A 12,840-nucleotide genomic window follows, 5' to 3' on the forward strand; every position below is an offset into this window, starting at 1 on the left:
AAGCCCTGTGGCTTTTGTCTGTTCTTAGGCCCTAAGCCTAAGAAACCCATACAATCCAGACCTTCTCTGCTATGTTTTAAAGAGGTTTTCACGCCTGGGAAAGGCAGTTTTGCCAAAACCTCTCTAATCTTAGTACTGCTGGCCAAAGATCAAAAATATGTCATCTGTGTTTAAGTGTGAATTTTCAAGCTGCTGTATTTCAAGGTTGCCCAATGCAGTCATATTTCTTTATGTTTCTATGGAATGAGGAAGAAAACTCCAGGTGCTGAGGGTAATACCTTTCCCCCAACGGTGAGACTGGGGAAAATCAAGACAAGTGTCCATTAACTAAACTGCTGCTGGGTCCACAGCTCTGTGGCCCAGAGGACACACAGATTGCTTACAGCCCCTCTCGAGTCCTCATTTAGGCAGATGAAAAGCAAGCTACTCAGCATGCAGACGATACTGCAGGTTAGCTTACAGCTGAGACATGATGGGGCGCTTCCCTCCCCCTTTCCTCTCCTTGACTGGCTAAAAAGTTCTCCTCTTGTCAGTTACAAATTAAATAAATAAAAAGCAGCCTCCACTTAAAAAAGAAAGAAAGAAATGCCTTTACAATGTTTACATCAAATGACTGGCAAATATAGGATGCAATTTTAAAACACCATCTAGAAGCAAAAAGGATTTCTCAGAGTTTCGGTACCTACAACCTAACTGGGTGGGGCACAATTTGCTAGGATAGTGTTTAGGTCATGTTTTGACAGCTTTCACATTGTAGACAATTATACCCAAATTAGTTTGTGTGACTTTGAAACAATTTGACAGCTACAAGGTGATTTGCAATAGCCAGGCTGAATTCACATGTGAATATCATTTTTCCTTTACATAGAAATAATTTTGAGCAGGTATGTATGTATGTATGTATGTACATCCTTGCTAGAGCACAGAGAGAAATTCTCAGGTGATGTTTTCTCTGAATAAACACACAGAGAGTTATAATGCTTGTATGTATGTGTGTTTTTAAGACAATGACACTGCACTTTCTCAACCCTCCTTGCATTTTTTGGTCTGCCTCTGGTCTGTCTCTTTAAAAAGCTTCTGTATTGTCTTGGACTCCCCTGGAAATGCAGTAAGGATTCCTATCACATCTCAGTTGCCATAGCAACAGCAGCCTTTCCCATAATGAGCTGCATCATCTGAACTGATGTCACAGCATCATGCAGCAGGTCAAACAAGGCACCTCCTAGTATTGCGTCCTACAGACTGTGCTGTAAACATCAAAGGAGGATGGTGTGAAGTGGAGAGGGTAAGTCTTAACACGAGCCAGTGCTTATCTGTGTCATGCTCTCCTGTAATAAGTCTCTGAGTTTTGCTTACTTAGGATGGCTTTGGATGAAAGATGCTGCATGCCTAAATATAAATGTTTAGGTAGACAGGCTTAGACAAAGGCCTACCAGAGCTACAGGACACCAGATACATAGATAATGGCAGTTCTGGTTGCTTTGCTGAAGTGATCTGCAATATACTGAATTTCATACCTTAATCTGTTCTTCCTTTTGCTTATTTATTTCTTCTTTACTTCATCTGGAAGCGAAGAGATTAAAACAATCCCCTACCTATACTTGTATTTGCATGAGAAATATCCACCCTATCTTTTCTTGACCTTTTGCTATTTTTTAGAGGCTTGTGGTATCATCAGCTTCTTGGATGCGTTTTGCTATCAGATAAAAATGGTAACTAATGGTGAATAAGCATTTGGCAGATGATGCACTGACTTCAGCTAGGATCCTGGGCTGTTTGTTCTTTATAATTTATAGCCCATCAGACACTAACTTTTCTCCCTAAAAAGTCAGAGAGGTAGTTGCCTCCTTTACCTATTACTGTTCTTGTTAGCCTGTGCATGGCATGGCATATTGTGTCCCTTGGATTGAGGTATTTACCTGAAAAAAAGAAAATCTCCCATCAAAACTGCAGTAAAGGTATAGCCAAGAAAATCCAGCTTCCATCTGTTAGTGCTGGTATCCCATGAATACACTGTTAACATGAGTGGTTGTGCTAACTTCCCCTTAATTAACTGAGTCCATTTGCATGTACTTGTTTCATACCAGGATGCTTTTTGGTAATTACTAACGGCATCTCAGTGTTTCTGTTTCCTAATCAAATTATGTCGTTGCTGATTCCTTTAGCCAACATGGGTTTCACTAACCTGGATGGGTGGGATAATACCTTTCATTGTCTCTTAATGTTTAGATGAGTCATTGTTTCAATTGCTTGCAGTGAAAAGAAAGGAAATACTAGACACGTGTCAGTTTACCCGACTGATGTATCCCCTGGGAATTAGGGAGTGGCCTCCATCTCTGCTTTGCTTATCCGACTTCTTATTTTACCAGCGCAGTTAGAAGTGGAGAAATATGAGGCAGTTTTGTTATCTGAGTGAACCTTTTAAGCGTCAAAGGACAAGGGGGTAAAAAAAACCCCTCAGAGTTTAAGTGTGCTGGTACAAGAGTGTGAAAGAGCAAACACAGAGAAGAACTGATCCTTTTTCAAAGCCATAATGAGCACAAGGGTCTCATCTGGCATGATCTCTAATGGATCTTTTTTATTTTAATTAAGCAGCTTACATTGTAACCTATGGACATTATCCAGCACAACCTCTTCTTTTAAACCGTGAATGTTTTATTTACTGTGATGCTTAAAAAGCGACAGTGTGCTTTTCTATCAAAAGAAATCTCTGGAGTCCACTGGGTGTTTACCAGCCATGAAAAAGCTTGAGTTAGCAAGGGAAAGAATGTCTCTGGCTGGGGGCTGGATTAAGCCCAAGGCATTTTACTATTTGAGCATTGGTTGACCCATTGCTCAGAAAAAAGAATACTAGTAATTACTATTAGTCATATACACCAATTTGCTGATTGTGTAGGGCCCAAGGAATCTGCCAGCAACATGGGTCTGGCAGGAAAAATATAAAATGTGTGTGACTTAAGAAATATACAGTGACATACTGTATGTAAATTTGTTCACCATATAGAGAAGAAAAGCAAATGTCCATCACTTATATGCATCTGTTTTTATGAAGCACAACTAAAGCTTTAGCTTATTTTTTTAAAAGACTGAGTCTGCTACTTGGTTGCTCAAACATGCAGTCTAATTCTTAGGGCTTTTCTAATAATGCAAGCAATGAAGACAGAAGGAAATGAAGCATTCTAGCAGGTTTGGTGTGCTTCAGAAGGGGTGGGTGGGTAAATGAATTAGGCATGAATTATTTTACCTTTTTGTAGGGTCTATGTTTAACATACAGTAGACCCTTGTAGACGAATTGGGTGGAGATGTAGCTCAGTCTGAGCATATGAAGAAGATTCCAAATTCAGTTTCATGTAGGGTAAACAAATGTTCCTCTTGGAAATGTTAGAGTCACTCTCATGTCTGAGTCCATCCTATTAAGCCATACTGGGGCTTTGACTAAGCGTTTTGTGGGATCCCAGCCGTTGTGGTTGATAACCCAGATATATGGCTTAATGTAACTTGTGAATTCAATCAGTTGTGTTTTCAACAAGCCATGGTTAAACAAATTATGATTTAATGTGATGTGACAACCTAGACTGTGTAAGGGAGTTTGAAACATTACTAGTCAGAAACACTGGAAGAAGACATGTTTATATAAAGGACCTAATGTAATTGCTAAACAATGTGGGTGAGTTTTGGAACAGATATTTGAATCAGTTAACTAGTGACTTTAAAGCAAGTTCAGTTAAAATTATTAGTACATTAAAAGTGCATTTCCCTACATATTTCTATCATTTTAACTTTATTTTTAAAGCATTTCTATTTCAGTAACACTGCCTCTTGAAAATGATGAAATACAAATACATACTAATTAAATACAAATAATAAAATAGCTTCTTGAATATTAGCAATATCAGGCCCAGACTTATATTATCTTAGGGAAAAAAATTAATTTGTTTTATTTAAATTGAGATGGCCAGCAATAAAGCTTAAGATTCTCCAAAAAATTCATTTTTAAAACCACAATGACAGCATAAAAATATTAGTGCATCTGTTATTATTCACTAACTTTAGAATCACAAATAACGTTCTTAATAATTAAATGCATTTTATGAACTTGAAGGCTAGATGGAGAAGGAACCAGGTATATTAAACATCATGATTTACGGACCTCAGAAAGTAGACCCTGGTTTTTTAAGATATTTAGTTAATATATGTTAATGGATCTGAAATAAAATCAGTCATGCACTTAGTAGATCAGCGAAATTTATCCCAAGGTAAAAATGTACATAAATAGAATTTTCTCTGTGCTACAAAAAGCTCTTCCATCCTGAGGGAACTCCTGATTCTTATTATGTGAAAAACTGTATCTCACCACAAATGACCCTTAAATAGCATTATCACCATTATGGTTGTTGCAATAATTACCATAATGGCAATTTTGATTTTAACCAGTAGTTAACATCATAGTAGAAAATCTGGTGACTATTGATATAGAAATGGTGATGATTTGAAATAAGAAATAAATGTTCCTTCCATTCTGCCAATTTCAAAAATGCTTGCCTGCTAGGAGTTCAGCCTTCAATTACCAAACCAGGTAAGTCATTTGCCCTAGACAAGCCATGATTAGTAGATCCCTTTTTTCAAAGTAAATGGAACTGAAAAACATGTGGCTCACCAGGCCAGACACAATTTTTCCTGGCATATGAAGAGCCTTCATGTCACAAAATCAGGAGATTTATCCTGTTCTTTGTATGTTGCCATACATATTAAGGAGCTGCATTTCAATTGACAAGAATGCAGGAAGTTATGCCTGTATTATTCTACTTTTATGTAATTATTTTTAGCTGTTTTCTACCTTCTACCCCTGGCCTTTGGCTGTAATAAAGATTAATAATAACAATACTGTAATAAAACAAATTGGAGGAAAATGTGAGGTTATGTACCAGAACTTGGATTTCTCAATCATCCATTTGCTAATATTCTTTCGGTAGCACATGCTTTACTATCAAAATGTAATTTGTACTAAATAGTTTGTAGTACCCTAGGGTTGTTCAACATAATTAGCTAAACTTGGCTAATTTAGTTAAAGTACTGTCTGCCATTATGAGAGAGATCAGCTAGGATGCTCAGGTGCACACACTTTGCTTCACTTTCTCCCTTCTTCATGAGCATTGGCAGGATATTCCTTACTACCTTGCCCTTAGTATCTCCTGTTTAGATTACTGCATGGGACTGCCCTTGAATACCACCTGCAAACTTCAGCTGGTCCAAAATGCAGCAATCTGCATGTTTACAGATTCCTGTTAATACTGCCATGTTATACCATTGCTGGGGGAGCTACACTGATTGCCAGTGTGTTTTGAAGTGCAACTTAAGGTACTGGTCCTTATCTTTAAAGCCCTGGGTATCCAAGCGTATCTAAGGGATCACCTTTCCCAATTAATTTCTTCAACCTGACTCAGATGGCCAGAGAGTGCCTGCTAAGGGTCCTTTTTTCTCAAGAGGTACAACAGGAGGGGGCCTGACAGTGAATATTCTCTATAGGAGTTGCTCTCCTATGGAACAGCCTCCCCCCAAGGCGAAGATGGCCCCCACTTTGGTGGCCTTCCAGCACCTGGTGAAGCCCTTGCTTTTCTGGAGGGTCTTTGGGGAACCACCACTACTGGAATTAGTTCTACTGCACCGTTGTATTGCATTATATTTTCTATTATTCTTACTGGTAAAGCACCTAGAGTCTGATTAGATTGAGACGATGTATAAGTTTTATAAATAAATAAATAAAGATAAATATTATTAGCTCTGGTTTTTACTTTGCAGCAAACTTTTGCCAGTCCTTTCAGCTGGATCTTGTCCCCCTGTATCCGAGTCACCTCAGTTCGTACTAACACCCGTATCTTGCTTTCTGGAGCCATAGCTGCCTTAACTGTTGTGAGGCCTATGGCTACAACCCTTTTGTACAGATGTTTGAAATTCTCACACCTCCTAGTCTCTTCTGAAAGTATGAAGCCTGCCCTTTTTCAGAAAAGAAGATATGGGAGTTATGGCATTACAAATGAAAAAATATGTATTATTGATTGTGAAGCTTCTTAAATAAACTTGCCTATCTCTAACCCTAACCCCTCTTCCATGCCCCACCAGGACAGATGAAGTTTGTGCAGACACAAGATAGAATATTTATTATATACCACCCGAATCCCAATAACTCTGAGACTGGTTGTATAGCAGTACCCTAGTTATGAAATTTCCTCTGTAGGGTCTTTATCTTTGCTAAAGATAAGGCAGGTTATTTTTCAGTTCCTTTTTTAAAAAAAATGTTTTAAGTTAGTTAATTTACTTTCTGTATTAAGATACTTTTTCCTTTGGTGCTTATTACAGTTTTTACTTAAAGATTTTACTTAAAATCTTTAAATTATAATTGTCTGAGCAATTATGACTTTTTTGGCAAATAAGGCAACTCAAAAATAATTTGATAAAATATCTACCTATCCCTGTTTTTCCATATGGTGATTTTTAATTGCTATAGCTAGAAGCCCACCATCCAAAAGCCCCAAGTTAGTTCCTGCATAAGCTATTTCCAGTGAAAAAACAATAAATACTTACTGTGTCAAACAGCTTGGAATGGTAGTTTTGTTTCTATTTCTGTGTGTGTGTGTACAGTTTTTCTTTTAGAACTGCTAAATAGGTCATGATTTCTCTTAAAATGGAAAAAAAATACTACCATTCTTAAAATAACTGTTCTGAAATGTCAGTCTTCCAACAAGATAAATGAAAGTGATGTTCACTTAATGTAGTGTTTTTCAACCATCGCAACTTTTAAGATGTGGGGACTTCAACTCCCAGAATTCCCCAGCTAGCATGCAAGTTGCCAAGGTTGACAAACTGACTTAATGTAAATTCTTGTGAATTTTGCTACAATTGGTAGCAAAGAAAGATGGCAGATGGGGTTTTACTGTAGCAATCATAGCTCTGACATCAGGCTGTGGTCACAAGTCAGTGGTTCCTGGGTACACCTCAGGGATTTGTTCCTGTCTCTCTCTCTCTCAGAGGAACAAATATTGTTTGAAATTACCTTCCAGCATCCTCCCAGCCTCTGATCCCAGCTCTTCCATGTTGAGAAAACTTGATTTTGAGAAGGGCCACAACAGGTGTACTGGGGGAGAGGCCATGGCTGTGCTGGGTCTAGAGCCCTCTACTGTCTTCCTCCCTTTTGCCTTGTCAGCAGCTGCTCAACAACGCTTTAGCCTTATGGAAGGATTTGATTTCAAACTCTCTAAGGAGGACATACCTTGGCCACAGAGAAAATCTTGGTATATTTTGGCCTTATGTAATACTGAAAAAATAAGATTTATTCCTTCATACATTATCTATTTGCATCTTTTCCATTATGCTTTCAGAAATCATGTCAGTCAATTGTTTTGAGCTTCAAACTGAGCAAAAACTATCACATTATAGCCTCAAGCTGTTCTGCTGCCTGGATACAAATTTAGATGTTAGGGTTCGTCCTTTAATTGTGCCCTACTAAAATATTGCAGGGAATTTTGTGGAGAATTTTTAACTTGAAGTCTTGGAGTTCCAAAGCGTAGATTATGAAATCATTGTAGGTTACATGAAAAGTCAAAAACAGGTTGTGCCTCACATCTTAAAAAGGAATGCATTGAATCTAGATTTATGGAAGCAAGATGATATTCTCTATTATTTGTAACTCCCCTGTGTCTTCCAGCTGCTTCTTCCATCTTGTTTTAATAGAAAAATATGTTCAAAAGGGAAAGATGGAACTGCAATGCAATGCTTCTTGTTTAGGAACACTAGGAGTCATCCATCTGAAAGCACATAGAGTCAGCCCTAGGATCTTCAACTCTTATGCTTGAGAAATCATTCAAATAGTTCCAAAAAGAAAGAATCTGATTTCCCTAGGTGAACTCCACTACTCTTTGTTTTGGAACTGGATAGACCATAATTTGGCAAAAGCTGTATTAGAAGAATACAGAACGTACCAGAGAAGGACTAGAGAACACAACTGTGCTTTCTCCTCCATACATGGAAAATTTCTGAACTCATAGGAAATGTCTCAGTGCTGAGGTCTTCCACCTATGATGGTGTGCTAAGTCCTCAAATCTTTTTGAATTTGCTGCAAAATTGCATGGAAATTCTTCCTTTTTGCCCCTGAACCCATTTCTAGTCTATACTGAGTCATGCTTGGAATTGTCTCCAGTTTGCTGGCTTATACCTGGTTATCTCCTCTTGCTGGAAGCATCTGAGTGTGAGATTCCAACCAGACTCTGACTCAGAAAACAAAACTCTTTCTGAGTCAGAGGGGGAAACAGAAACTTACTGGGCTGAAACCGGGAAAGCGAAACCCAGAGATGAGTCAGCAGCACGGGAAGAGTCACAGACCCTGATTGGTCAGTCTTTGGAGAAGGATTTGAATCCTCCAATCAGCGCACACCAACAACGGGCAGAAAAGCATGCAAAGGAGAAGGCAGCCCGGTTGTCTGCAGAAGGGAATAGGTGCACAAGGGATCAGCATAAAAGGCAGACATGCAAAGAGCAAGCTGCTGGAGACAACTGATCCTTCGAGCTCGCAGTTCCAGCAGATAAGTCCTTACCTGCATCGGAAACAGTGCCTGTAACTGGAGGGGAATCAGCGCCAGTGTTTCTTATTGGAGAGGACTTGGATCCTGCACCCACTGCCACAGAGGATCTTCTCCTTGCTGAACCCAGCAGCCTCAGCCTTGCATCCAGCTTCAGACCTCTTGTCATCCTTGTGCACATTTCAGGCACGCTTCCAGCCTTGCTTTGAGTTTCCAGCTGTGTCCAGAGTCTCCAGTCCAGCCTCGTCATGCTTTAAACCCTCAGCCTTGCCTTGAGTCTCCAGTTCAGCCTTGTCACATTTCTAGCTCCTAGCCTTGTCCAAAGTCTCCAGTATAGCTTCGTTGTGCTTTCGACCTCCAGCTTTGCCTTGGATCTTCAGCCCAGCCTAGCTGTGCCCTGGTTACCCAACATTGTTCAGGAACTTCACATCTATCTTGTTGTGAATCGGGTTTTCAACCTTGCCTAGGACCTGTGATCAAGTCCGGTTGTGTTTCAAGCCCTTCACCTAATCCAGAACCTCCAGCCCAGCCTAGTCATGTGCCTAGTCTTCAGCCCAGTCCAGAATCTCCAGCCGAGTCCAGCCTTGCTTCAAGTTCTCAGCCTTGCTCCAAGTCTCTAGTCCAGAGCATTCAGCCCAGCCCAGTGTCTCCAGCTGAGTCTAGCCTGGCTTCGAGTTCTCAGTCTTGTTCCGAGTCTCCAGTTCCGAGTCTCCAGTTCAGCCTGAGTCACTGAGTCCAGTCCAAGACATTTCCAGTGGATCCAGTTTGGCCTCGCCCAGCTTCCCAGTGCCAGCCTAGTTTGAGTGGTGTTCCAGATTGTGGACATTCGTTCGCGGTTTCAGTAGTGCAACATGCCCTAGCTTCTCCCAGGCTTCCAGCCTCTGTCAATGAATCCTGCTCTGCTGTTTTATTACAGTTTCCTCCCGCAATTTTGCTGGTTTCCTCATTGCTACCCAGTTGGTCTTGGTCAGAATCAGTCTGTCTCTTTATCCCAAGGACTTATTTATTGTAAATAGTTATTTAATGAAGAATATTTTTTTGATATTAAATCTGCCTGGACGCCTCATAGTCTGAACAGGACACTGAGTTAACTGACTGTCTTTTAAGAAATGATGAAGAGATCCTTATAACTCACTACATAGAGCCTCCAGGATTTCTTCCCGACTATTTTCAGATCCCTGTTAAACTCAGGCTTGTTCTGAGCTTTTCAAGTAGTATCTAATCAGTTGTTGTTCATTCACTAACTCAGAATTTATCCTGAAGGAACCAGTATGGAAGTACCAAAACACAGGTATAGGTTCCCCCCTTCTACGCAGTAGAAAATTCTATGGGTAGAACGACAGGCCTCAGCTTCCTCTGAGTATTGGAGATTATTGCCTGTAATATTTGCATAACTGTAAAGAAGCAAGCAGAATATAATGGACACAGCAAGTAGCACATCCCCCAAACAGCAGCTTGTCCATTTCCCTCAAATCTTTAGTCCCAATTTTAGCTAGTCTAAAATGAAGATCTCACTCCCTTACTTTGCATTTGTACCCCTATAAATTCCCATTTATAAAGTCCCTAATGCCACTTCAGGGAACATTATTGCTGACAATTGGTTGACAGTTTTAGGTAAAATCAGAAAGATTTTTCCCCCCCAAAGAGTCATTCTTAATAACCAGGAAGCAAACTTAAAATATTTCAATGTATCAAAAATAATGTTCCCAGGAACAAGGTAATAGGCACTCGAAAGAGATTTGTAAGAGTGATGCTAAACGCTTGGTTACAGTTGTAATTATAATTTAAGGTTAAATCTTTAATTTAGAATCAAGCAGAAGCTTCAGTAGACAGCATGTGGGATGGCAGTCAGGAAACTGAGAGTATAATGGAGGTGGGTGTGATGGCAGCTAGGGGCAGTGGGTAAAATGGGCAGCCTCAGCCACATGTCTCATTTTGGTTTAGAGTTAAGCTAGCCCTCCAGGAATAAGAACTATTCAGATGAAAATCATAACATGTACAGAAATATATACTTGTATACAATGGCTATATGGTATAAATGAAGGTTGTTTCAGATGTATTTGGGCAACTGTGAATAGTGAAATACGTGCTGGGAATGGTTTGGTATAGAATCACGACCAGTATCTAGGTTATGCAGATTCTTGCATTCTAGAACCTCATATTTATTTGAAAGTAAATCTATAATATTCAACTGGACTTACTTTGTAGTAATGAAAGTGTGTAGCACTGAAGCCTAAGCAAGCAACTGCAAGTTAAGACTGGCTAATGGCTTCTGAAAGAGAATCTGAAATGCTTGCTATGTTCCTGTTCCATGCAATGATGAAACTGTGTTATTTCCTGGACAGCCTGAATACAGCAAAGCTTACTCAGCCTTTTATCATTCCAAGGTCAAAAAATGAGTTCTAAGTTTGAACAAACTTTAGAAGAGACTATGCCTTAATCCTGTCTTGTCTGAGGGACTGAGACATTGCAAACAAGGACAGATGTGTTTTGCATATATATTAAACCATTCAGAATATCTTTTCCAAATGAATGTTCTATCCAGTCTCGCTTTATGTAGAATTCTGTCTTCTGTTTTACAGTTTTTGATATGCTAAAGTTCTAAACATTATAATCATACCAAATATGATAAATATAAGCAAAATAATACACATATCTGCTGAATACTAGGTAATATTAAACTGTGTTTTCCTCATATCTCTAACAGTGAATTTTCATAAAATATTGCAGTGTTTTCTCTGCATGCTTTTTAATCTATTGATATTTGGAATTATCTAAAAGATGTGGCATGTCTGCCAATATTCACATAATTGAAAACTGGCTTTTAAAAATAATTTTATTTATTTAAAGTTAAAATCTTTTTCAAAATTAAAATTACTGATTACTATTTATACTGCAGATTAATTAACTGTCTTGTAATCACAATTTAAGATCCTTTGCAATCTTTGAGCTCAACCAATCATTGCTTTTGGAGACAATTTTAGGTTTTGATTCCAAACTGCATGATATGAAGCTTGTTAGGGTCTCACATTCTTGAATATAATCCTCAGAACATTCTTTTTATAGAACTTAAGCAAAGGTATCTTTCAGAAATGATGTTTATATCATGAACATTTTATGACCAGAAATTTTAAAATTAATCTTTTAGTGATTGGCTCAATATACTTGAATCTAATTACACAGAGGACTACCACAGAAAAACTGGTTGCTTTGCAAGTTTGAGAAAACAGCCTTTTTCCCCACTCCCATCTCTCATTCAACTGGTAAGAGCAAGCTCATGAAATCACTTAGAGCAGTGTTTCTTGACCTTGGCAACTTTAAGATGTGCGGACTTCAACTCCCAGAATTCCCCAGCCAGCTGAAGTCCACACATCTTAAAGTTGTCAGGGTTGAGAAACACTGACTTAGAGTTTGCAGTTGAGGAAGGGAAAGCAAAGGAAAAGTGGGTTGGATTTACAATGCTTGTAAACTAAACAGGTTGGGCATGACATAGCCTGTAGTTTTTAAAAGTCTTACTTAGTGAACACTTCCTCAGAGGAACATCTTATGAAATTCAACAAGACAATGGCTAATGCATCCTAACTCTTTGAAAACAGATAACTTTAAACAATTGTTCACCAAGTCCCCAAAGGTTCAAACACCTTTGACACATCACTTATTTGTCTTAATCAAAGGAATGTTGCTGATAACATTTTATTTCTAGATAAATGTTTAGCTAGATATACAGGTAGGATCACCTGGTTTTGCTTGATCCGAAAAAAATCAGTTGCTAAACAATATATCTTTCTGCAGATGATCATGTAGCACCCTTCTTTCTTTAAAAGCTGGTTTGCAGATCAGTTGAGACACTTGGAAAAGATAGAAACAACAAGAAATGGGTTCATTCAACTCAGCTAGGTTACCCTTCTCGTAGAATAGGTCTAACCTGGGTGGGGCTGTAAGGAATGCAATACAGCTGGAACAGCAGCATTTATGTAGCATGTATGGAAAGTGTTCTTTGAATTGCAGCATTTTCTTTTGGGCATGGTTGCATTTCAAACCATTGCTTCATTTGACCTCCACCCTTTCTATCTGACCTGTGTTCAGACCAACTGCAGCAGTTCATTTGGAGACCAGTAATATTCTTGCCTCCTAGAATCAGGGCCAGTTGATAAGTCACTGTCTCATTTCCCACCACGTATAATATAGGTTTTTGGGGGAGGGTAATTTCATTTAAAAAAGGTAGTTTCTGTAGAATTTAAATTCAGCCATTTAAAAGTTTTAGCAT

The 12,840-nt window shown here is 38.8% G+C and overlaps 1 protein-coding gene across 2 annotated transcripts in view; it reads left to right on the top strand.

Annotated features, from left to right (window-relative positions):
- Positions 1-1,174: 1,174 nt before the first annotated feature.
- The window catches only part of AKAP6 (A-kinase anchoring protein 6), a 258,121-nt gene continuing 246,455 nt past the window's right edge, over positions 1,175-12,840 (top strand). For both annotated transcript variants that reach the window (XM_063290024.1, XM_063290025.1), the window contains exon 1: positions 1,175-1,285. The gene's annotated coding sequence lies outside the window, so the exon portion shown is untranslated. The remainder of the gene's footprint in view (positions 1,286-12,840) is intronic.

The sequence above is a fragment of the Candoia aspera genome, chromosome 1, assembly GCF_035149785.1.
Source record: "Candoia aspera isolate rCanAsp1 chromosome 1, rCanAsp1.hap2, whole genome shotgun sequence".
Lineage (NCBI taxonomy): Eukaryota > Metazoa > Chordata > Lepidosauria > Squamata > Boidae > Candoia > Candoia aspera.